Source organism: Lissotriton vulgaris, chromosome 5 (genome assembly GCF_964263255.1).
Source record: "Lissotriton vulgaris chromosome 5, aLisVul1.2, whole genome shotgun sequence".
Lineage (NCBI taxonomy): Eukaryota > Metazoa > Chordata > Amphibia > Caudata > Salamandridae > Lissotriton > Lissotriton vulgaris.
The window spans coordinates 1,173,802,033-1,173,823,170 of NC_141693.1; the positions used below are offsets into that span (position 1 = coordinate 1,173,802,033).

Here is a 21,138-nt window from a genome sequence, read left to right on the forward strand (position 1 = left end):
ATCGCCATCGTCCATAAGAATTCCATCCGCATCTCAACCAGCTCAGACGTCAACCTCACTAGCTCCGAACACCTTCACTTCCAGATCCACACTGACCCCAAGACCACTCTCAGAGGTACCCTCCTCTACAGGCCACCAGGACCCCGTGCACAATTCAGTGAAGACATCACTGACTTTATCACCCCTCACGCCCTCCCCTCCGAGGACTACATTCTACTGGGAGACCTCAATTTTCATCTAGAAAAGAGCAACGACAGCAACACCACCACCTTAATGGACAACCTCGCCAACCTTGGACTCAAACAACTTGTTAACACCCCCACTCATCACGCAGGCCACACACAATACCCCATTTTCACCTCCAGCAAACATATCTCCGTCAGTCACACCACAGCTCTCCAATGGACGGACCACAGCTGCGTTCACTTTGTCTACAAATAGGCCACAACCCACAACCATCCTCAACCCACTCTACGAAGAAACTGGAACAAAATCACCATCGACCAGATCTCCTCCTCGCTTCTTCAAAACCCCCCTGCCCACTCTTCGAACCCCAACCAAGCAGCCATTAACTTCACTCAATGGCTAACCAACAGCGCCGACAACCTAGCACCTCTGAAAAAACGTCAAAACAAACCAGACCGCGAAAACGCTCCCTGGTTCAACGATGGTCTTAAGAAATCCAAGAAACTCTGTCGCTCCCTCGAGAAGGCCTGGAAAAAAGACCCGAACACCAGCACCAAGGACGCCTTCAAAAACGCCACCCGCACACACCACCATCTGATCCGGACTGCCAAGAAAGCTGCACTTAAAGACCGACTAGACAACAACGCCCACAACAGCAAGGAACTATTCAACATCATCAAAGAATTTACCAACCCCTCTGCCAACTCCAACGACATCACTCCCTCTCAAACCCTTTGCGACTCCCTAGCCTCGTTCTTCCACGACAAAATCGCAGACATCCACAACAGCTTCGACAACCAACCCAGAGACCAACCCTCACAACCTTCTGCCGTACCCTCACCCCCCTCGAACATCCTTAACGACTGGATCCCTATCTCCACGAGGACACCATCCGCCTGATGAACACCATTCACTCTGGCTCCCCTACAGACCCATGCCCTCACCACATCTTCAACAAAGTAGACTCCATCATAGCACCTCACCTCCGGAACGTCATCAACTGCTCCTTCAACTCCGCCACCTTCCCGGAAAGCTGGAAACACGCCGAACTCAGCGCCCTCCTGAAAAAACCCACAGCCGACCCCACCGAACTAAAAAACTACCGCCCCATCTCGCTACTACCTTTCCCGGCCAAAGTCATCGAGAAAGCTGTCAACACCCAGCTCGCCGCCTTCCTCGAAACCAACAAATCCCTCGACTCCTCACAGTCCGGCTTCCGAGCCTAACACAGCACTGAGACCGCCCTCATCGCAGCTACAGACGACATTCGTACTCTACTGGACAATGGAGACACAGTCGCCCTCATCCTCCTTGATCTCTCCGCAGCCTTCGACACAGTCTGTCATAGCACCCTCCTACAACGCCTCAGAAACATCGGAATCCAAGGAAAAGCACTGGAATGGATCTCCTCGTTCCTTGCTGGAAGAACTCAAAGAGTCCACCTCCCACCATTCAAGTCAGAGGCAACTGAAGTCACTTGCGGAGTTCCACAAGGATCCTCACTCAGCCCCACCCTCTTCAACGTATACATGAGCCCCCTCGCGACCATCGCACGCCAACACAACCTCAACATCATCTCCTACGCTGATGACACTCAACTGATCCTCTCACTCACCAAAGACCCGTCCACCCCCAAAAACAACCTACATGAAGGAATGGAAGAAGTTGCTGAGTGGATGAAGCACAGCCGTCTGAAACTGAACTCAGACTAAACAGAAGTCCTTATCTTAGGTACCTCTCCCTCCGCCTGGGACGACTCTTGGTGGCCAGAGGCCCTTGGAAAAGCACCCATCCCGACGGACCACGCACGGAACCTAGGAGTCATCCTGGACTCCTCTCTCTCGATGAACAGACAAGTCAACGCCGTTTCATCATCTTGCTTCAACATTCTTCGCATGCTCAAAAAAACATTTCGCTGGATCCCCACCGAAACCAGAAAAACGGTTACCCACGCACTGGTCACGAGTCGCCTAGACTACGGGAACACCCTGTACGCCGGCACCACCGCAAAACTTCAGAAAAAACTCCAACGCATCCAGAACGCTTCAGCCAGACTCATACTAGACATCCCGCGTAACGACCACATATCTGGTCACCTGAAAGACCTCCACTGGCTCCCCGTCAAGAAGAGGATAACATTCCGCCTCCTAACCCACGCACAAAAAGCACTCTACGAACTTGGACCCGAATGCCTCAACACTCGACTTTCCTTCTACACCCCCCCCCCGCCAACTACGCTCCTCCAACCAAGCCCATGCCACTGTACCTCGCATCAACAAGACTAATATGGGAGGAAGATCCTTCTCCTACCTGGCAGCTAAAACCTGGAACTCACTTCCCACTCACCTTCGCCTCACTCAGAACCATCTAGCATTCAGAAAGCAACTGAAAACCTGGATATTCGACAAGTAATTCCCCACCCCATCAAGCGCCTTGAGACCCTCTGGGTATGTAGTGCGCTATATAAATTATTTGACTTGACTTGACTTGACCACATCCACCACCACATCCACCACCACATCCACCACCGCATCCACCACCGCATCCACCACCACCACCACATCCACCAGCACATCCGCCACCTCATCCACCACCGCATCCACCACCACCACATCCACCACACCCACCACCAGCACTTCCACCACCACATCCACCAACACTTTCACCACATCCACAACCACCACATCCACCACATCACCACCACATCCACCACCACATCCACCCCCACATCCACCACCACATCCACCACCACCACCACATCCACCACCATATCCCCCAGATCCACCACCACCACATTTATATGTGTGTGGCTCTGTGTGTGTGTAGGTGCAAATGCAATGTTCTTGGATTTTTGTCACAATAAAATACACTGAACATAATCTTCACAAAAGTTATTTACAAACGTTTAACCTATTGCCATTATAAATTAAATAAATTATTTAAGTATTAATTATTTACAAAAATTAAAAGCCATTGTTATTTGTAATATCAATACATCTAAGTCACGTAAATACAAAACATGTTGCATTACAAATGCTATAGGTGTCACATTTGCAAAAGTTATAACTATTGGCATTGTAAATGACAAAGCTATTAATTTAGCTATTTTCAAAAACAACACATAAATAAAAAAAACATTTACAAGACCAATAGCTCCAACTTTTCTAATGCGAGACCTATTGCATTTCCAATGCTTGTTTAACAATTCTAAGCCAGTGGATGGAGGAGGAAGTAATTTTGTTGACTTCTTTATATTTTAATTCCCCATCCAACAGGAACCCCACATTTTGTTCTTTGGATATTGGCGTAGGTGCCGTGCCCAAGTCAGAAGGTCACCAGTTAGGAGACCAGATGGACGGATTATTGCCGAATTGAATAACCTCTGTTTTTTAAGAATTAAGCTTTAAGCAATTGCTGAACATCCATCTACTCACTGCACTCATACAATTATTAACCGTACTACAGGAATCATTTTCACTTTTCCCAGTGAGACTATTATTTCTGCCTCAGGGATTTGCAGACCATCAGTACTGCTCTTTGATGCTGCTGCAATGTATTTTAGTGATAGAGAGGTGTCTAAGGAGATCAGACAAACTGCAAAAGGCGGGGGCGCTGGATAAGGTGCGTTAGTGAGAGACGCATGCTTTTTTTGTAAAAAAAAAATTGGGCATTTGAAATGATTACCTATATATCACATCTATCATTGACGATGGTATTGGCGTACAAGTGAAATTGCACAGGCATATCATATATTGGCATAAGAGTATATCATTTCAAGGTTTTAGATCCCCCACTCAGTCTTTTAATTGGTAATGGCCCTTAGAGGCCTGTGTCAACATACATTTAACGTTCATGCAGGGTGATCGCTGTGCCATGCTGGGGATGTGAGGTGTATTTTCCCCCTTTCACATTTTATCGTAGGGGTTATGGGGTGTCAGCCGCATTCTAACCTTGAACAAACTTGGGGTATAGAACTGGGATGCACTGTGTCTTATATGTGTCTCAATGGAGTGGTGTGGCTCACTGGTTAGAGGCGGCAGACCCGAGAGCAGAGGACGGCCCGGGACCAGGGTTCAATTCCCGACGTGGCAGGGTCGTGGACCAGGGTCAGCAGACTCGATAATTCTCACCTCGGTGCCTACTCTAACCAGGGATCACACTCGGCAACTCTGGGCATTAGCTTGCCTCATCTCCACAACAGCCCCCCACATATGCCGGGGATGCCTGGTTTCACCTTGGAGATACCCAGTAGGGACCATCTCACAGGGAAAGCCAGGACGGGTTCCCCAGTGGTCTACTGCGCAGAGATACTCCTTCGGGAGTCGATTCTAGAGCATTACAAACCCACAATTAATTAATTGTGTTTGTGTGTAGTTGATCGCCTGAATGTTGCACTATTGCGGGGTGTCGTGTTGGAGTTGCGCAGGTACAGAGGGGGGAAGGGGATCGCTGGAAGCTGTCTGTATGAGGGTGTGGTGATGGTTCATTGGTGGCCATTAGTTGTGGCCTGTCGGGTGTCTGGACCTTTCGTACGTACACCCGGGCAGCCGCAGGGGCTATAGGCGCTCTGGGAGAACCGACCATCCGTGTTCCTGCCACTGTTAGTGTTTCTTATGTAAAGGAGTGGAGTAACATAGCCCAGGGCATGGAGATTGGATGTTTACGGGTTCCCTAGACTTCCTCTACTCGAAGTATTCCGCTGCGCCCCATTTTTTGACAGCACCCACCCATGCCGCCAGCGGAGGGCCTTCCGGTGACTTCCAGTGCATAGTGATGCATCGTTTGGCCAGGAGGAGCACTAAGGAGGCAAAGAGCATTTCTTCTTTCATGTGTTTGTGACACTAACAGATACCAAGGGAGCTAGCTTCCTATGTGTAGCGGTCTTGAAGTCCTGTGACCGTTCTGAGGGTGGTGTGGATTGTATTCCAGCAGCTGTGGAGTGATTGACAGTCCCATACCATGTGTAGAAATGAGGGGGTGGGCTCCGGGCATCTAGGGTAGGTGAAGGAGCTTTCGGGAAAGTACTTCTGGAGTTTTTCGGGAGTGAGGGTTGCCCGATGCAGGACGTGCAATTGTATGTTTTTGAAGCGGTAGTTGCAGGATACCTTCTTGGTATATTCAAGTGCCCTGGTCCATTCTCTATCATGCAGTGGCCTGCGAAAGTCGGATTCCCATTTTTCCCTGAGGGGTGCAAGAGCGAGCTGTTTAAGGGTCCGTGTAGCTCTGTATATCGAGGTGACTAGGTGTCACCCTGGGCCCATCTGTAGGATCGCATGGATTACCGGGTGTGTGGGAGGTTCTGTATCAATTGTGGATTTGGACCAGTTGACTCTGAGTCCCGCCACTTCTTTAAAATCTTGTAGAATGGGTAATAAAGGGGAGAAGCCTGCTGCAATATCTCGGACGTAAACAAGTACATCATCGGCCTACAGTGACACAGCATCGTGGAGTTGGCAATAAGGGTTCCCCACTCCTTGCCAGAGGCTTCATTACCATGGCAAAAAGTAGGGGGAAGAGTGGGCAGCCGAACTGGGTGCCCTGGCGGACCAAAAAAGGGGCGGAGATGAGTGGGCCTAGTCACGGTCTCGAGGTGGGAGTGGAGTAGATGAGCTTAGTGTAAACTTGGAGGCGGGGTCCTATTACCATGTGTTGCTCAGGGGAAGCAGTCACGTATCTGGTCCTGTACGTGGACAGCCGCCGGATGTTTTAAGAGGTATTTCTACCCGGCACAAATCCATTTTGAACCGGATGGATCAGTTGTGGAAGGACAGTGGCGTATCTATCCGCCAGGATTTTTCTGTAGATTTTATAGTCCGCAGGTAGTAGGGCTATGGGCTGATAAGAGCCCAGTTGGATGGGGATCCCTATCCGGTTTGAGAAGGGACACTATAACTGATTCACACATGGATTGTGGTAAGGCACCATCGTCAAGGGCTGCTTGGAATTGAATCACCAGTTGGGGGACCAATTGGGATGCGAAGGTGCGGTAAAATTCTAGTGGAAGGCCGTCCAAACCGGGGGCCTTGCAGGTAGCTAGCGCCTTCATTGCTTGTCTGATTTCGTCGCACTGATGGGTTCATCGAGGTCTTGGCGGGTGTTGCGGTCTATCTGGGGTAGTTGGTGTTAATTTAGGAAATGGGAAAAGGTTTCCACAGGTATTTGGGCTAGGCTAGCGTATAGTAATGTGTAGTGTTCTTGAAAGGCCTTCAGGATCGAGTCAAGTGAGTATAACAGAATGTCTTGATCACTGCGTATGGCCGTGATTGGCGGGAGGGTCGAATCTTGTTTGACGAGCCACGCCAATAACGTGCCCGCCCTGTCACCCTCTTTGTGAGGACGGGCCGCATATGCAGCTAAACTATACCGGTGCATGCTTGCTAACGCTTCCTCCTATGCTGTTTTGGTGTCAGCAATTTGGGCCGGCGTGGCTTTGTTTGGGTTGGTCTCTTTTGTAAGGGTGGCCAGTTTTGTTCTGCGTTTTTGATGTCTCGCTCCAAGACTTGGTGGACTTTCATACATGTGCCTCTTATGAAAACTTTAAAGGTGTCCCACTCTTTTGCACGTGTGGTGACTGTGTCAGTGTTTTCTTGGAAGTAATGGCGCATGTGGTTTGCCTGAGTTTGTTTAAAAACCGGGTCATCTCTTAAGTCCCTGGGGAGATGCCAAGTAGGGACAGGGGGTGTGGTGGGCGCCATCGGATTGTGATTGTGTGGGCTTCGTGGTCCGATATAGTTCTGCCTAGGTAGTCCGTGTTTGAAATGATAGGCAAGATGCTGGAGGAGCAAAGGAAACAGTCTACGTGCACCCTGAGGTTGTGGGCATTGAGTTGAATGAGTAGAGTCTGGTGGTGGGGTTCAGAGTTCGCCAGGCATCTGGGAGGGACCAGTGTTGTGAATCGTTTTGCCTGTACTGCGATGGGGGATGCCGGTTGGATCTGCCCAGCGCTATGTTTTGTACGCATGTGTAGTCCCCTCCTAGGATCCAGGGGATTTGTGTGTATGTACTAAAGGGGGTGGAGAGTGTGTCCCAGAATTTGCTTTGGTCTACGTTGGGCCCATATATGCTCCCCAATAGCACTGTTTGACCATCCAGCTGTCCCTGCAAAAGAACGTATCAACCGTCTGGGTCAATGGTGTGGGACTACTCCTGGAATGGAATGTCGGGACTTATCCATATAAGGGTGCCCCGAGCAAAGGCCGAATATGTATTGGTGCATATGACTCCCCTCCATCGCTTACGCAAATTTGCCACTTCTCCTGACGTAAGGTGAGTCTCTTGCAAGAACGCAATTTGTGCATGGTGGCGTTTGATGTAAGCGTATATTGAGTATCATTTACGCGCGGCGTGCATGCCATGCATGTTCAGTGTAAGAATAGTGGTTGTGCCGGTGTATATGTGAATGGTATATAGGGCTGAAGGGGCACTTGGGCTCTCTTGGAAGTCTTGAGCTCTGATCTGTTCCTCCGCTGTCCGCTGTGCTTGGGCGTCTGTGCAGCTGTTCAGCCGCATATTGGCAAGGACACAGTGCAGTATGGGTGTGTTCGGTGGGAGGGGGGTACTGGGGTGGGGTGAAAAACAGCCCCAATGCGGGGGACCTAGTGTCAAAGGTGATACGTCCAAAGTAGCTCTCGATTGGCGTAAGAGCAACAATATGTTGTGGGGGTGGGGGCCTGTGTACGCAAGGTAACTCGGCGTGTGGGCTATGCGCGCAATCTATGGCTGTCTGCTGGTCTGCATAAGTGTAAAAGGACAGATTAAGCCTGAGGTTGCATGAGGACGCGTGTGCTATGAGGGCTTGTGTCGGCGTGCAGAAGACGTCGCCTCCCACCCGGTACCTTCATTGTATTGCAAAGGTCCATTTATATCAGATCGTCAGCTGTTCGTGGGATGACCAAAGGCATGGCCACTGAGTCCACTCCAGATTGTGTCGTTTCGCTGTCTTCTTCCTCCTCTGATGAGAATAGGTGGGGAGCCCGTTCAATGTCTGTTGCAGGGGAGGTGGGGCGAAGGCTCACCACCGCCTTCAGGGCTTTACGTCTTTCCTGAACTACTTGTTCAGGAGAAATATGCTTTTTACCCCAGTTGCCTTTCAAGATTCTGAATCCACTGGATATGTTTTGCTGACAGCACCAGACTATGTGGGCCATGGTGAGTATTGAAAGTATGAAAAACAGAAAAAATAACTGTGGGTCTAGAATGATAAGAAAGCTATGTGTGTGGAGATGGCTATATGTAGGCTTCTAAATGTAAGCAGACTACTGGACAAATACCATATGTGATTAAGTGTCCATCAGTTACTCTTCCTGTACCGCCCAATTCATCATATGGTCTACTTCACAGTAGGTAGTCCAGATTGGCCAACTCCAAGGTTGTTATTAGGAGATGGTTAGTGATGATGAAATAATATGTAGGGTGATAGGTGAATGTTATTGGTAACTGAAAGCAGTGCAAATGTGATAAATGATTAGTGATAAAGGAATGTGATAATAAAATAGGATAGTGAACGCAATATAACTTTATTCTGGAGTCGTGCACTTCCAACTATAAATACAAATAGAGTGCAAAAAAGTCAGATGGTTTAAACAAATAACTACTGACTGGGTTATCTGGTCGACATGTTTCTGCGGACATTTAAAGGTCCACATTGGTACCTGCCGCTTCCTCAGGACCCATAAACTTAATTGCTACTGCTCTTGTGAAAGATTAAAAAACATTAGTGAACAAAACTGGTAAATGTCACCTGTTCACTTCTGGATTTCCTCCTTCAATTTAAGGGGAAAGTGTTACTCCTCACCTGGCAAGCAGCTCAGGACAATGGAGCACGGCTCTCTCCGTCTGTACTCCTAGAAGCATGTATTAGCCATTGCACAGTTCCCTTCACCTAACAGGTAGTTAGCTATCTTTCTTGTGATGTCTGTCTGTTGGAGGGAGGACTGCACTACCACTCCCACCATGCCCCCTGGCCCACAACTGAGCAGGATAGAGGCCTCCCCACCCAGAAGCATGTGTTAGCCATTGCACTGTTCCCTTCACCTAACAGGTGGGTAGCTATCTTTCATGTGATGCCTGTCTGTTGGAGGGAGGCCTGCACTACCACTCCCACCATGCCCCCTGGCCCACAGCGGAGCAGGATACAGGCCTCCCCACCCAGAAGCATGTGTCAGCCATTGCACTGTCCACCCTCACCTAACAGGTAGGCAGCCATCCTCACTGGGAGACATGTTTGGGGGTGGGAGGCCTGCACTATCACTACTGGCATGCCCCTGTCCCACACCCCAGCAGCATGGAGGCCTCCCCCACCCAGGAGCAAGTGTCAGCCATCACACAGTTCAACAAACAGACTTACAGGTCGGTATCCATCTAATATTGGAGCACAGTTTGGGGGTGGGAGGCCCTGAATCACCACTCCCAGCATGCCCCCTGTCCCACACTCCAGCAGCATGGAAGCCTCCCCAACCCAGAAGCAAGTGGCAGCCATTGCACTGTTCAACAAACAGACTTACAGGTCGGTATCCATCTAGTATTGGAGCACAGTTTGGGGGTGGGAGGCCCTGAATCACCACTCCCAGCATGCCCCCTGTCCCACACTCCAGCCGCATGGAGGCCTCCCCCACCCAGGAGCATGTGTCAGTCATTGCACTGTCCACCCTCACCTAACAGGTAGGCAGCCATCCTCACTGGGAGACTTGTTTGGGGGTGGGAGGCCTGCACTACCACTACCAGCATGCTCCTGTCCCACACCCCAGCAGCATGGAGGCCTCCCCCCACCCAGGAGCAAGTGTCAGCCATTGCACTGTTCAACAAACAGACTTACAGGTCGGAATCCATCTTGTATTGGAGCACAGTTTGGGGGTGGCAGGCCCTGAATCACCACTCCCAGCATGCCCCCTGTCCCACACTCCAGCCGTATGGAGGCCTCCCCCACCCAGGAGCAAGTGTCAGCCATTGCACAGTTCAACAAACAGACTTACAGGTCGGTATCCATCTTGTATTGGAGCACAGTTTGGGGATGGGAGGCCCTGAAACACCACTCCCAGCATGCCCCCTATCCCACACTCCAGCAGCATGGAGGCCTCCCCCACCCAGGAGCAAGTGTCAGCCATTGCACAGTTCAACAAACAGACTTACAGGTCGGTATCCATCTTGTATTGGAGCACAGTTTGGGGGTGGGAAGCCCTGAATCACCACTCCCAGCATGCCCCCTGTCCCACACTCCCGCAGCATGGATGCCTCCCAACCCAGGAGCATGTGTCAGCCATTGCACAGTTCACCAAACAGACTTGCAGGTCAGTATCCATCTTGTATTGGAGCACAGTTTGGGGGTGGACTGCTCTCCCTCACTTAACCAGTAGGTAGCTATCTTAACTCTTCCTGATGTGTGTGTGGGAGACCTGCATCCCGAAACGCAGCAACAATTGCATGCAATGCATTGACATCCAATATGTATGAGTAAATTATGTTCCTCTGCACCATGAAATTACACACAGTGTTGCCATGAATTGTACTACTGGTTACTTCATATTTGTGTAGTGTACAGACTGTCCTTTATATGCAGCTGACACAATACTTGCACAGTGCCCAACACTAGCCATTCCCCACCTACTCCACAGGTAATGAAGAACTCACTGCAGAGGACCACACCAACGACCAGCAGAGCCAGTCTCCACCCCCGGCACATGGACTCTCAGATGTGGACTCCCAGGACAGTTTGGACGATGAGCTCCAGCCCGGCCCATCTGGTGTGCCACAGACCCAGAGGTCCCAGGACCCCATCCTCCCTACCACCACGTCTGCTGCAACAACAGCGCAGCAGACCCCTGCTGTCACGGCCTCTGCCTCCACTGCAGCCACCACCGTCACCACCGCCACCGCCACTACCACTAGTACCACCAGTACCACCTGCAGCGCCCTCCCTGTCCCAGGGGATGACCAGCCCACAGCAACTACTGCAGAGGGCAGGGAGAGAGTGCGTGGACCAGCAGTGGTGAGGCAAAAGGTCTGTGGCAGAAGAGCAGGTGGGAGGGCCAGGGTCACCACCAGACCTCGGGAGGAGTAGACACCATCCATGGACCACTTTACCAGAGTAGTGGAGGCATACCAAGAGGTCCAGGGACAAAGTGGCCGGTCGGATGAACTTTTAAGGGAGCTCATCCTGCTGATGAGGTCCATCGACAACCGCCTTGGACATATGGTGGACCTCATGGGCCAGCAAGTGGCATTGTAGAGGGACAGGCCTGTGTCCCAACCACCACCTCCGTCCCCTCCTGTTGTGATGCAGGATGACAGTGCACCATCCTCCCCTGCGCCAACAGTGAGGGACGAGACCTCTGATGCCGCTGGCCATTCAGCAGGCCCCCCACCACCAAAAAGACCTAGGGGGCATCCAAAGAAGAGCCTGGGAGTCTCTGGAGGCAAAGCACCTGCCACACGCCAGTCACGGAGCCAGCCATGATGACAACCCTCTTCCCTACCGCATTGACTGTTTGGACTGTCTTTACCCACATTTCCTTGGCAATGTCACCTGTCTGTTGGACTGGGTCACCACATCCATGTGGACTCTACTCTTGCATCTCAGCGAACAGGACTGTCAACTCACTACTCATTCCCCACTGTCATGTAAACATTCCCGCACAAATCACATGCCCACTGTCAAAATAAAATACCTGATGCACCAGGTTTTGTGCTGCATCGTTTTTTTTTTTTTAAAAACCTTTATTATATTCATACACAATACACAGCTGTCAGCCTACATCCCAGCGGGCCGGCCGCTATGACATTTAACCCCTTCGATGCTGGTGACAAAGCCAGCTCGTCATGGGCGTTACCTGCACTGCGCGCATGACGAGCTGGCTTTGTCACGTAAGGCTCATTTTTTAAATTTCAGCGCGCAGCGGGAAAACCCGCTAGCGCGCATGCGGTTAAACATTATGACGTCTCACAGTCAGGCCCCCCGGCACCTTGTTTGGGGGTTAAGCGACCCGCAATATAGTCCTGTACATGACGCAGAATCAAAAGACAAGTATTGTAGGTTTTAGTTTTGGAATTTTTTTTTTTTTTTTGAAAACCTTTATTATATCGTTCAACATAAGATACAAAAGTAACCCTGCAGCAGCAGGGGCCGGTACCACATGTATGTAACACGGATCAGTAATGCCAATCACACAGCTCTTCAGCCGACAACCCATGGGTCCGGCAGCGGTAAAGGATAGACGAATCAAGGATATGAATAAGGTTTCATTTTATATTTAACCCCCCCCCCCAGAACGAGATAAAGAAGAAGATACAGGATAGCCGGAGCTACACATTCGGAGGTATAAAATATGCGGGTAGGTGGTAAAAGCAGTCGTGGATCAAAATAGGCCAACAGTAAAAACGCGAGCGCCAGTAAGTTCACTAAGGGTAAAGAACTAAGCTGCCTATCTATCATCACAGCCACCCACTCCATACCCCGCCCACCCATATACATCAGGATGAAACCAAAAGTTATCGTGACCAGACCCTGCGAGAAAGAGAAAAAGAAAAGGGGCCATAGAACACAACAAAGGCAAAATAACAAACCCCCCTCACACCCCCCACCCTGCTGCCCCGCAATGGCTACGGCCTACCCCACTAGCAGCGCGCCTGTCACCCAGAGGAATACCCGAAAGAGAGAAGAGAAGAAAAAAGGGGCCATAGAACAAAACAAAGGCAAAATAACAAACCCCCCCACCACCCTGCACCCCTGCAATGGCTACGGCCTAACCCACTAGCAGCGTGCCTGTCGCCCAGAAGCATCCCTAAAAGAAGGAAGCTGCGGAGGAGGAGAAACAAAAACACACACTCCCGGACTCCCCTCCCCCCCGCCAGGTGTGACCCCCGGAATCAAATTCAAAAGAAAGGCACCGAAATACACAATCAATCCGGGGAAGTACAAAACATAACACCCGACTCGCGCAGTTCACAGGTCACAATCCCAGCAACCGATTACATTATTGTCCCGTGTCCTGAAAAGCCCCACTAGTTAACCCTGGCCAGAACGAGTGTTCACTGGAGCAATTGTAACCCAGGCCACAGCAGCAGTGAGAGCGGTAAAGCTTTCATGGAAATTCAAGTCAGTACGAACAAGCCAATTAAAGAAGTAAATTTCACAATCTACACAAAGCAAGCGAGGAAAAGCGTGGCAGGATGATAAAACTCTCCAATAGTCACAGGTGATCTTGTTGAGGCAGTCAAGGTTGTCCATAGTGATGTTCGGCGAGATAGGGCTCAAGCAGGGAACGCTGACAATGTTCACGGGTGCGCGATCTGTATTATAGGAATCCGTAGAGCCAAAGGAATCCGGCTCCTGCACAGGGACCTCGAAGTCGGATATACGATGTTCCGTTGGTAGCACCGCTGGCTGCGATTATGGCAAAAAGCCACTGTCCGGTCTCCGGCAAAGATCGTCCATTGTTACCGACAGTGCTCGGTAGTTGACGATGATCTGTCAGTGGAGCGCTCTAATGGCCGCCATTACGGCGTGGAGCGGTGGCATGTCTTTTGTCCCCTCCATCTCCTCTCACAAGCAACAGATCAGGATGCAGACCCCCGGGGGCCGGCTTCTCCGGGGTAGCAGGCAAATCTGGAGCGGACACCAACAACGGGCGCTCTCACCTCACGATGTTACTCCTTCGCCGCTGATCAGGGCTCCCGTCCGCACCCCTACGGCAAGCTACTGCGTCTCCAGGCGTCAGATACTGGGCCAGCAAATGATGTGACACGCCGTAGCGTGTGTGTTGCAGGCAGGATACGAAGTCGCCGTCAAAAAACAGGAAGATTATATCTCCGTTTGGGAGACCGGACAAAGCCCAAGGTTCCAGCCGATGTTGTTCAATTCCAGCCCGGATGGGTTGGAAATCGAGGCCCCGGCTTCAGCTCCGGGGTAGGCCAAGAATGAAACACGGCATATCTCTGTCACCCGGTGTGCTAAAAAGTTCGGGAATGCGCCTTCAGAGTCAGCTACTCCTCACACATACGAGAGTCCGGTGTGAAATCAGGATAACTTGCAGGATATACGAGCTGCTGGCGGAGGTCGGCGGAGCTGGGAGCTTAAGCGGCCATCTTGCTTGCTAGCGTAGCTCCTCCCCCCTAGTTTTGGAATTTTGATGAACTGAACTAAACATAAAACACAGACACATGGCAATAATCAAATACAGGGAATCAGAGGGAGAGGGCGGAAGAATCCGACTAGTATACTATGATGAAGCATATGTCTCGAGATGAAGGGCGGCGAGGAGATCGGTCAGTACATACTATTACAAACTTTTGAAAAATTCTTTTTATTGTTGCATCAGGCACATCATATATACGGAGCACCAGCTATCTCGGGGGAGCGTCAACATTCCGCTCTTTCCGACATTACGCAACTTTTGTAAATATTCAGTTACATGGCATACAGTGTGACGAACTTATTTTTTTATTTTCACCCCGAGCACACCCCCCCCGTAACAACAAGTGAAGTGATCAACTGAGAGGCCTCTATCCGAGGCCCCCCTTCCCGCCCTCCACTTCCCCCCCCCAAGCAGCATAGCACCCTTCCCCACCTCCTCCCCCCGACATCCGTGACTTATTAGGCCCCCTGTGTCATGTCACCATTGAATATAGGCAATCCCCTGGCCCGTACCCTCTAGAGGTAAATTCGCTAGAACCTGCAACACAAGTACCAACCCAGTGGTCCACCCCCTCACCCACCCAGCTCCCCGGTCCGTTACACCCCCCTACTCCAATCCGTGGTAGTGCCTCCACTTAGCCCATATTTTACGGAATTTCCGCGGGCACCCTCTAGCTTTATAGGTAACACGTTCAGCTGCCATATACATATCCAACCCCCTCCTCCAGTCCTCCAGGTTGGGTTTCCCAGGCGCCCCCCACATTTTCGCAATGTCCCTTTTAGCAACCACCAGGGCCAGCTGCAGGAAAATGAGGAGGTATCGTGTGACGTCAACCTCCGTTGACATGCCCAAAAGTGCCAGTTTGGGGTCCTTAGGTATCTCCACCTCTAGTATCGCATGCAGTTCATTGAAGACCTCGTCCCAAAATTCCTGTATCACGGGGCATCCCCAAATGATGTGGAAGAAATCGCCTGGTTGGTGTTGGCATCGCAGGCAGGCGGTGTCATTGATCCTCCCCATCCGAAAGAGCCTCACTCTATCAAAGTAGGCCCGATGAAGGACCTTAAACTGTATGAGGCGAAGCCTCGATTTTATGGCCACTTCTCGAGGGTGCATGAGTATGAGTTCCCAATCCAAATTCTCTAGCGTGCCCACATCCGCCTCCCATCTCTCCCTGAGTGTCTGCAGATCGCCCAACATGTTATTTGTCAGTGTTTTGTACGTCATGGACACCGCCCCCCTCTGAATCCGTTCTTGGAGTAGGCGGCCCTCAAGTGGTGCAAACTGGGGTATGTCAGTGAGAGAAATGTTCTGTGCACCCCATGCGTGTCGCAGCTGAAGGTATTTATAGTACTGGGTTCTCTGGAGTCCAAAGTCTTGCTGCAGTGCCTGGAAGGTTTTAAGTTCCCCCCTTGCTATGATCTCCCCAATTGTGGAAATGCCAATATCGTCCCACCTTTGGAAACCCCGTAGCTTGTTCAGTTCGGTCAGCCACCTGCACGACCACAGGGGTGTTTGGCGGGTGGGCCTTTCGTGCCAGCCCATTCTGACCGTTGCTCTGCGCCACGCCAATAGGGTAATCTTAGTCGCCGGAAGGAGCTGGCGGCCCCTTCTCCCCCCATACAGGAAGTGTAGCACCGTTTTATTGTCCCATTTAGATCTCTCTAGCGCATAGGTGGGGTGATCAGCCGGGGCGTGAATCCAGTCATTGATCGGGGCAAGGTGCTCTGCCCAATAGTAGGCCTCCAGGTTGGGCAGTGAGATTCCCCCACTATACTGGTGGCGCTGCAGAGTCGCGAGTGCCACCCGGGCCTGCTTCCCCAGCCACAAGAAAGAACGGAGATCAGAATGAATTTTTTGCACTGTCATGGCCGGCAAGGCATAGTACTCATTCTGGAGGGCGTATAAAAACTTTGGTAGCAGTATCATTTTATACAGGGCGGCCCTGCCTAGAATGGTGAGCGGAAGCGGTCGCCATCTGTCCATCTCCGCTTTCGCTGCCACCACTACCCTGTCAACATTGTCCGCGTAGGAGCGCCGCTTGTCTCGGGTGATAAAGACCCCCAAGTATCGCAAGCCTTCCGTAGTGTGGATGAGCAGCTCCGGCAGTTCCTCCCCCCGCGGCGCACCTTGCGGGTCGTAGAGGATCGACTTGTGCCAGTTTATAGTGTGTCCGGCCACGGCCCCAAAGTCGCACAGGTCTTTGAAAAGGGCCGGAATCGTCCTAGCTGGGTTTGTCACATACAACAGCACGTCATCGGCATACAGGGAGATCTTCTCCTGATCAGTGTCGGAATCCCCCCTGTAGAAGCCAGTCACGTCACCATTGAACCGGATACGGGTAGCAAGGATCTCTATTGTGAGAGTAAAGAGGAGTGGGGATAGCGGGCACCCCTGACGGGTCCCCCGCTCTATCGCAAACTCCCTGGACATCCGCCCATTGATCCGCACTCTGGCCCTGGGGTTCGAGTAGAGGAGTCGCACCCAACTTTGGAACTTGGGCCCAAACCGTTCAAGGGTCCCCATCAGGAAGGGCCAGTGGACCGCATTGAATGCCTTCTCTGCGTCCAGGGAGAGGAACCAGTGCGGCTCGCTCCTGTCGCAGACTTCCTGGAGCCAGTTGTGCGTGCGCCGCAGGTTGAGTTTAGTGGCCCTGTCCGGCAGGAACCCGGACTGATCCGGGTGTACTAGGTCCGTTATGACGTGTCGCAATCTCCTTGCCAGAATAGTGGCCAGGAGTTTGGTCTCGATGTTTAGAAGGGAGATTGGGCGGTACGAGGAGCAGTCCCCCCTGGGCTTGCCCTCCTTGTGAATCGGGATTATGGTAGCTAAGGCCAAGTCCGGCGGTAGAGCGCCAGAGTCAAGCGCATCCGCATACAACGACTTCAAGTGACGTGAGAGGAGGTCCCCCGTCCGCTTGAAAAACTCCGCCGGGAATCCATTAGGCCCCGGGGCTTTCCCCGGTTTCAGGGCAGTCATCGCTTCCACGATTTCATCTAGGGTGAGGTCCGCTTCCAGAGCCTCGCTATCTTCGGGGGTCAGCTGCGGGACCTCCATAGTGCCCAGGAATGATTGCACCGCCTCGAGATCCCCCAGGTCTCTAGCCCTGTAAAAGTCCTCAAAATAGGTCGCAAATGCCTCTGCTATAGCTTGGTCCGAGGACGCCCGCACCTGTCCCGGGACCTCAACCCAGTCCACCCACCTGGTAGCTTGCTCCCGCCTGCTCAGCCATGTCATGAGTTTCCCCTATTTGTCGCCGACATCGTACAGGCGATGTAGGGTAGCCAGCGCCTGAGTACGCGCCTCATCCGTGATCAGTTCCCTGTACAGCCTTTGGGTGTCTAGCAGTATTCTAAGATCTACCTCCTCCTTCGTTCTGTGGTAGTCGGCCTCTTGGGTCAAGATGTTTGCCTCCTCCCTCGCTATGGCTTCAGTACGTTTCCTCCTGGCCTCCCCCACCCTGGATTGGAAGCTGTCCCTCAACACGGTTTTCATGGCTTCCCATAGTGTAACTCCAGACTGTACCGACCCCTCGTTTTCGGCCACAAAGACTCTAATATCCGCTCTTATGCTCCCTAAAATTTCAGGAGTCTGTATGTCCCATGCCGACATATGCCAGTGTGCCTGCCCTCTCCCCCGTCCACGGCCTATGTGCACAATCAGTGGGGAATGGTCCGAGATACCCCTCGCCCTGTATTCCGCCGAGTCCCCTGCCGAGAGTTCCTGCCTTGAAGTGAATATATAATCTAGTCTGGAGAAGACTTTGTGCGCTCCAGAGTAAAAGGAGTAAGCCTCCTGCACAGGGTGAAGCCACCGCCAGACATCAGTGAGACCAATCGTGGCCATTCTACGCGCCAGAGCTGTTTCCGTAGCCACTGCGTGAGTGTTCCCTGATCTATCGTGTGTCGTGCTCATTACATCATTGAAACCCCCCCCCACAATCTGTACTGTGTCTGCCGTGTCTAGTAGTACATTTGTGATCTCCTGCATCGTTCGTGTCTGTAGTTTGGGTGGAGCATAGACCGATAACAAGGTGTACCTGCGTCTCTTCCATGTCCCCTGCACCGCAACAAATGTGCCCTGTGTGTCCAACCACGTGCGTGTTACTGTGAAAGGCGCCGTTTTTCTAATAAGTATTGCAGTGCCCCTCGAGCCCATGGTGTATCCAGCATGTGCCAGGACCAAGTATTGCCCGCGTGCTAGAAACGCACAGCGGTTTCCCCTCAAATGCGTTTCCTGGAGGAAAATGATGTCAGGAGCTGCGCGCTTAATGTATGCAGTAACCAGGCTCCTCTTAATTTTGGCGCCCAGGCCGTTCACATTCCAGGTTAACACTTTAATCCCGGTGCCTTCACCGTTCGGTGCAGCTAGTGTACTTGCCATTGTACTTTACATGGTCCATCAAGGACCGGACCCCAGGGCCAGGATAGTAGTAAGGGTGACTGTTCCAGAACTCGCTGCTTTATAGACATTCGTTCCCCCCCCACCCCAACATTCCAACACCCCAACGTGGGGTAACAACAACACCCGTGCGCCCCCCCCACCCCCACCCCACCTCCCTCCCCTTCCAGCCGCGCCCCAACATGGGACCAAACCATCAGTGGGAGCAGGTCAGTCGCCCTCCCGCACATCCCTCCCCAACTTAAACAGTAGTTAACTCAAACCCTAGGGGGATATGAGTATGTAAGGGGGGAACTGTGCCAACTTGCGTGCTCCATTCGCGCCGAGTTGCCATCTTCATCGAGCCATACCGCACTAGGGTCATGAATGAGAGTCTTGTGTGTCCGTGGTTAGGCCGTGGCCTGAGAGGTCCTGTTCCATGTGACGGATCTCCTTCGCCAAAGGGTGTAGTGATTCACTCAAGAGTTCCATGTCCTCCTCGCCGGACGATGGACCCTCAGACTCCTCCACGTCGTCGCCCTCCGAGCGTGCGCCCTTCCGGAGTCCACTAAAGCGGGAGCCTGGCGCCGCGTCAGGTGATTCCGATCTGCCGACCCTCCTGCCTGCCGATCCCCGGGTCCTCTATGGTGTCGCGGAAGCCGTGTGTTGAGTCCTCCGTGGCCTCTGCCTTTGTGGTTTCGGCCGTTCCCACTGTGACCTACTCTTCGCAGTTTTGTCCATTGCCTCCCGGCTGGCCACCTCGCGGCTATTCAGGATGGGGCGCTCCTCGAGCAACTGCCATGCGTCCTCAGGATGAGTGAAGAAGATCGCCTTGTCCTTATAAATCACTTTCAGCTTGGCGGGAAAGAGAAGCATGTACCTGATTTGCAGGGATCGCAGCTTAGCCTTGACTGAATCATAGGAACGTCGTTGTTTCGATACCTCCTGGCTATAGTCCGGGAAAATCATTATCGTCGCGTTCTCCAGTCGGATCTCCCCCTTTGCCCTGGCTTCTCGGAGGATCAGGTCCCTGTCGGCAAAGTTCAGGAAGCGTGCGATAACCGGCCGGGGTCTCGCACCCTCCGGGGGTTTGGCCAAGAGCGCTCTGTGCGCCCGCTCGATTATGAAACAGGTGGAAAATGGCGCCGTCGGGAAGGTGGTCTTGAGCCAGGTTAGCAGGAAGGCAGCCATGTCCTTGCCCTCGATTCCCTCTCTAAACCCCACAAAGCGGAGGTTGTTGCGCCTGGACCTGTTTTCCGCATCATCCACTTTCCATTGTAGGTTACGGTGTGCCGCCTGGAGTTCCGCCATATCTCTCCTGAGTTCAGTAATCGCCTCCCCGTCCTCCTTCAGCCTGTCCTCCGCAGCCGTCACCCTCTCGTTCAGGTTCCTAAAGTCTTGGCGCAATAACGTTACCTCCGCCTCGACCTCTCCAATTTTCGTCTCTAGGGCTGATCTCGATGCCTGGATGTCCGTCCTGGACGCTTGAATGGCCTCCAGCAACATGGCCATATCAGGGCGGGCGCCCGGTTGTTCAGTCCCAGTCCTCGGGGCCGCGAAATTGTCCATGGGGCCTTGCCTCGTATTCTTGGCAGCCATCTCTTTTTTCCCCATTTTCTCTACGTGGGTGGGGGGCTCGGGCCGGCTGCTCCGCCGATGTCGTGTGGTACGAGGGTGTCAGGGGGCCGCACAACTCACCGCCTTCTCTCCCGACACCCCCCGTCACTCGCCGGTCGGCCAGGTGCGGAGCGGGGGCCAGCCCCCACCAGGGGAGTCCAATCGTGCCTTGGTCCTGGTACTGCTCCCTCTTTATCGCCCCACGGCCACAGAGCCTGATCTCCGCTTTTTCACTCTGCCGCTGCGCCGTTTTCCGGCGTCCACAGCGAGGAGGGGGGGGGGGGCGGGGGCGGCAGCTACCCCCGCCGGCAGCAGTAATCCCCGGGTCAGGATTCAAGGTCGGCTCGCTCCCCAGCCCACCGCCGCTCCTCGCAGGGCCGCAGATCAGCGCTCCCCGCCGGCCGCCATCTTGGGATGGGACTGTTGTCCGCCGTGCGTTCCGCGCGGATCTGGAGTGCTCTCCCAGCCTCGCGTCGCAGTCCCAGATCGCGGCGGGGGTCTCCGGATGTGTCCACCGCTCGTTCCTGCAGGCAGCCCGCCGGGGCCAGCGTCGGCGTTTTCGCCGTCCTCCTCACCTCGCGGCCGCCATCATGGCCGTCCTTACCCCCGATGTCGCCTCCAGCCTCTCCGAATTACAGGCAAAGACCTCACCCCCACCCTGGCCGCTTGCTCTTCGGGCTCCGGAGTGGCTGTGCCTCAGATTGGTATGTGTTATCGCCCGATTTGCCAGGCTTTGAGTCGGATTTTGGGGCAACTCGGCCGGACCTCCGGCGAGGCACGTCTAGTCGGCCATGCTGTTGGCCACGCCCCCATACTATTACAAACT

General features: G+C 52.7%; 1 pseudogene; it reads left to right on the forward strand.

Moving 5' to 3' along the window:
* LOC147712172 (uncharacterized) overlaps window positions 1–11,638 on the forward strand; it is a 33,905-nt pseudogene extending 22,267 nt beyond the window's left edge.
* The last annotated feature ends 9,500 nt before the right edge of the window (window positions 11,639–21,138 follow it).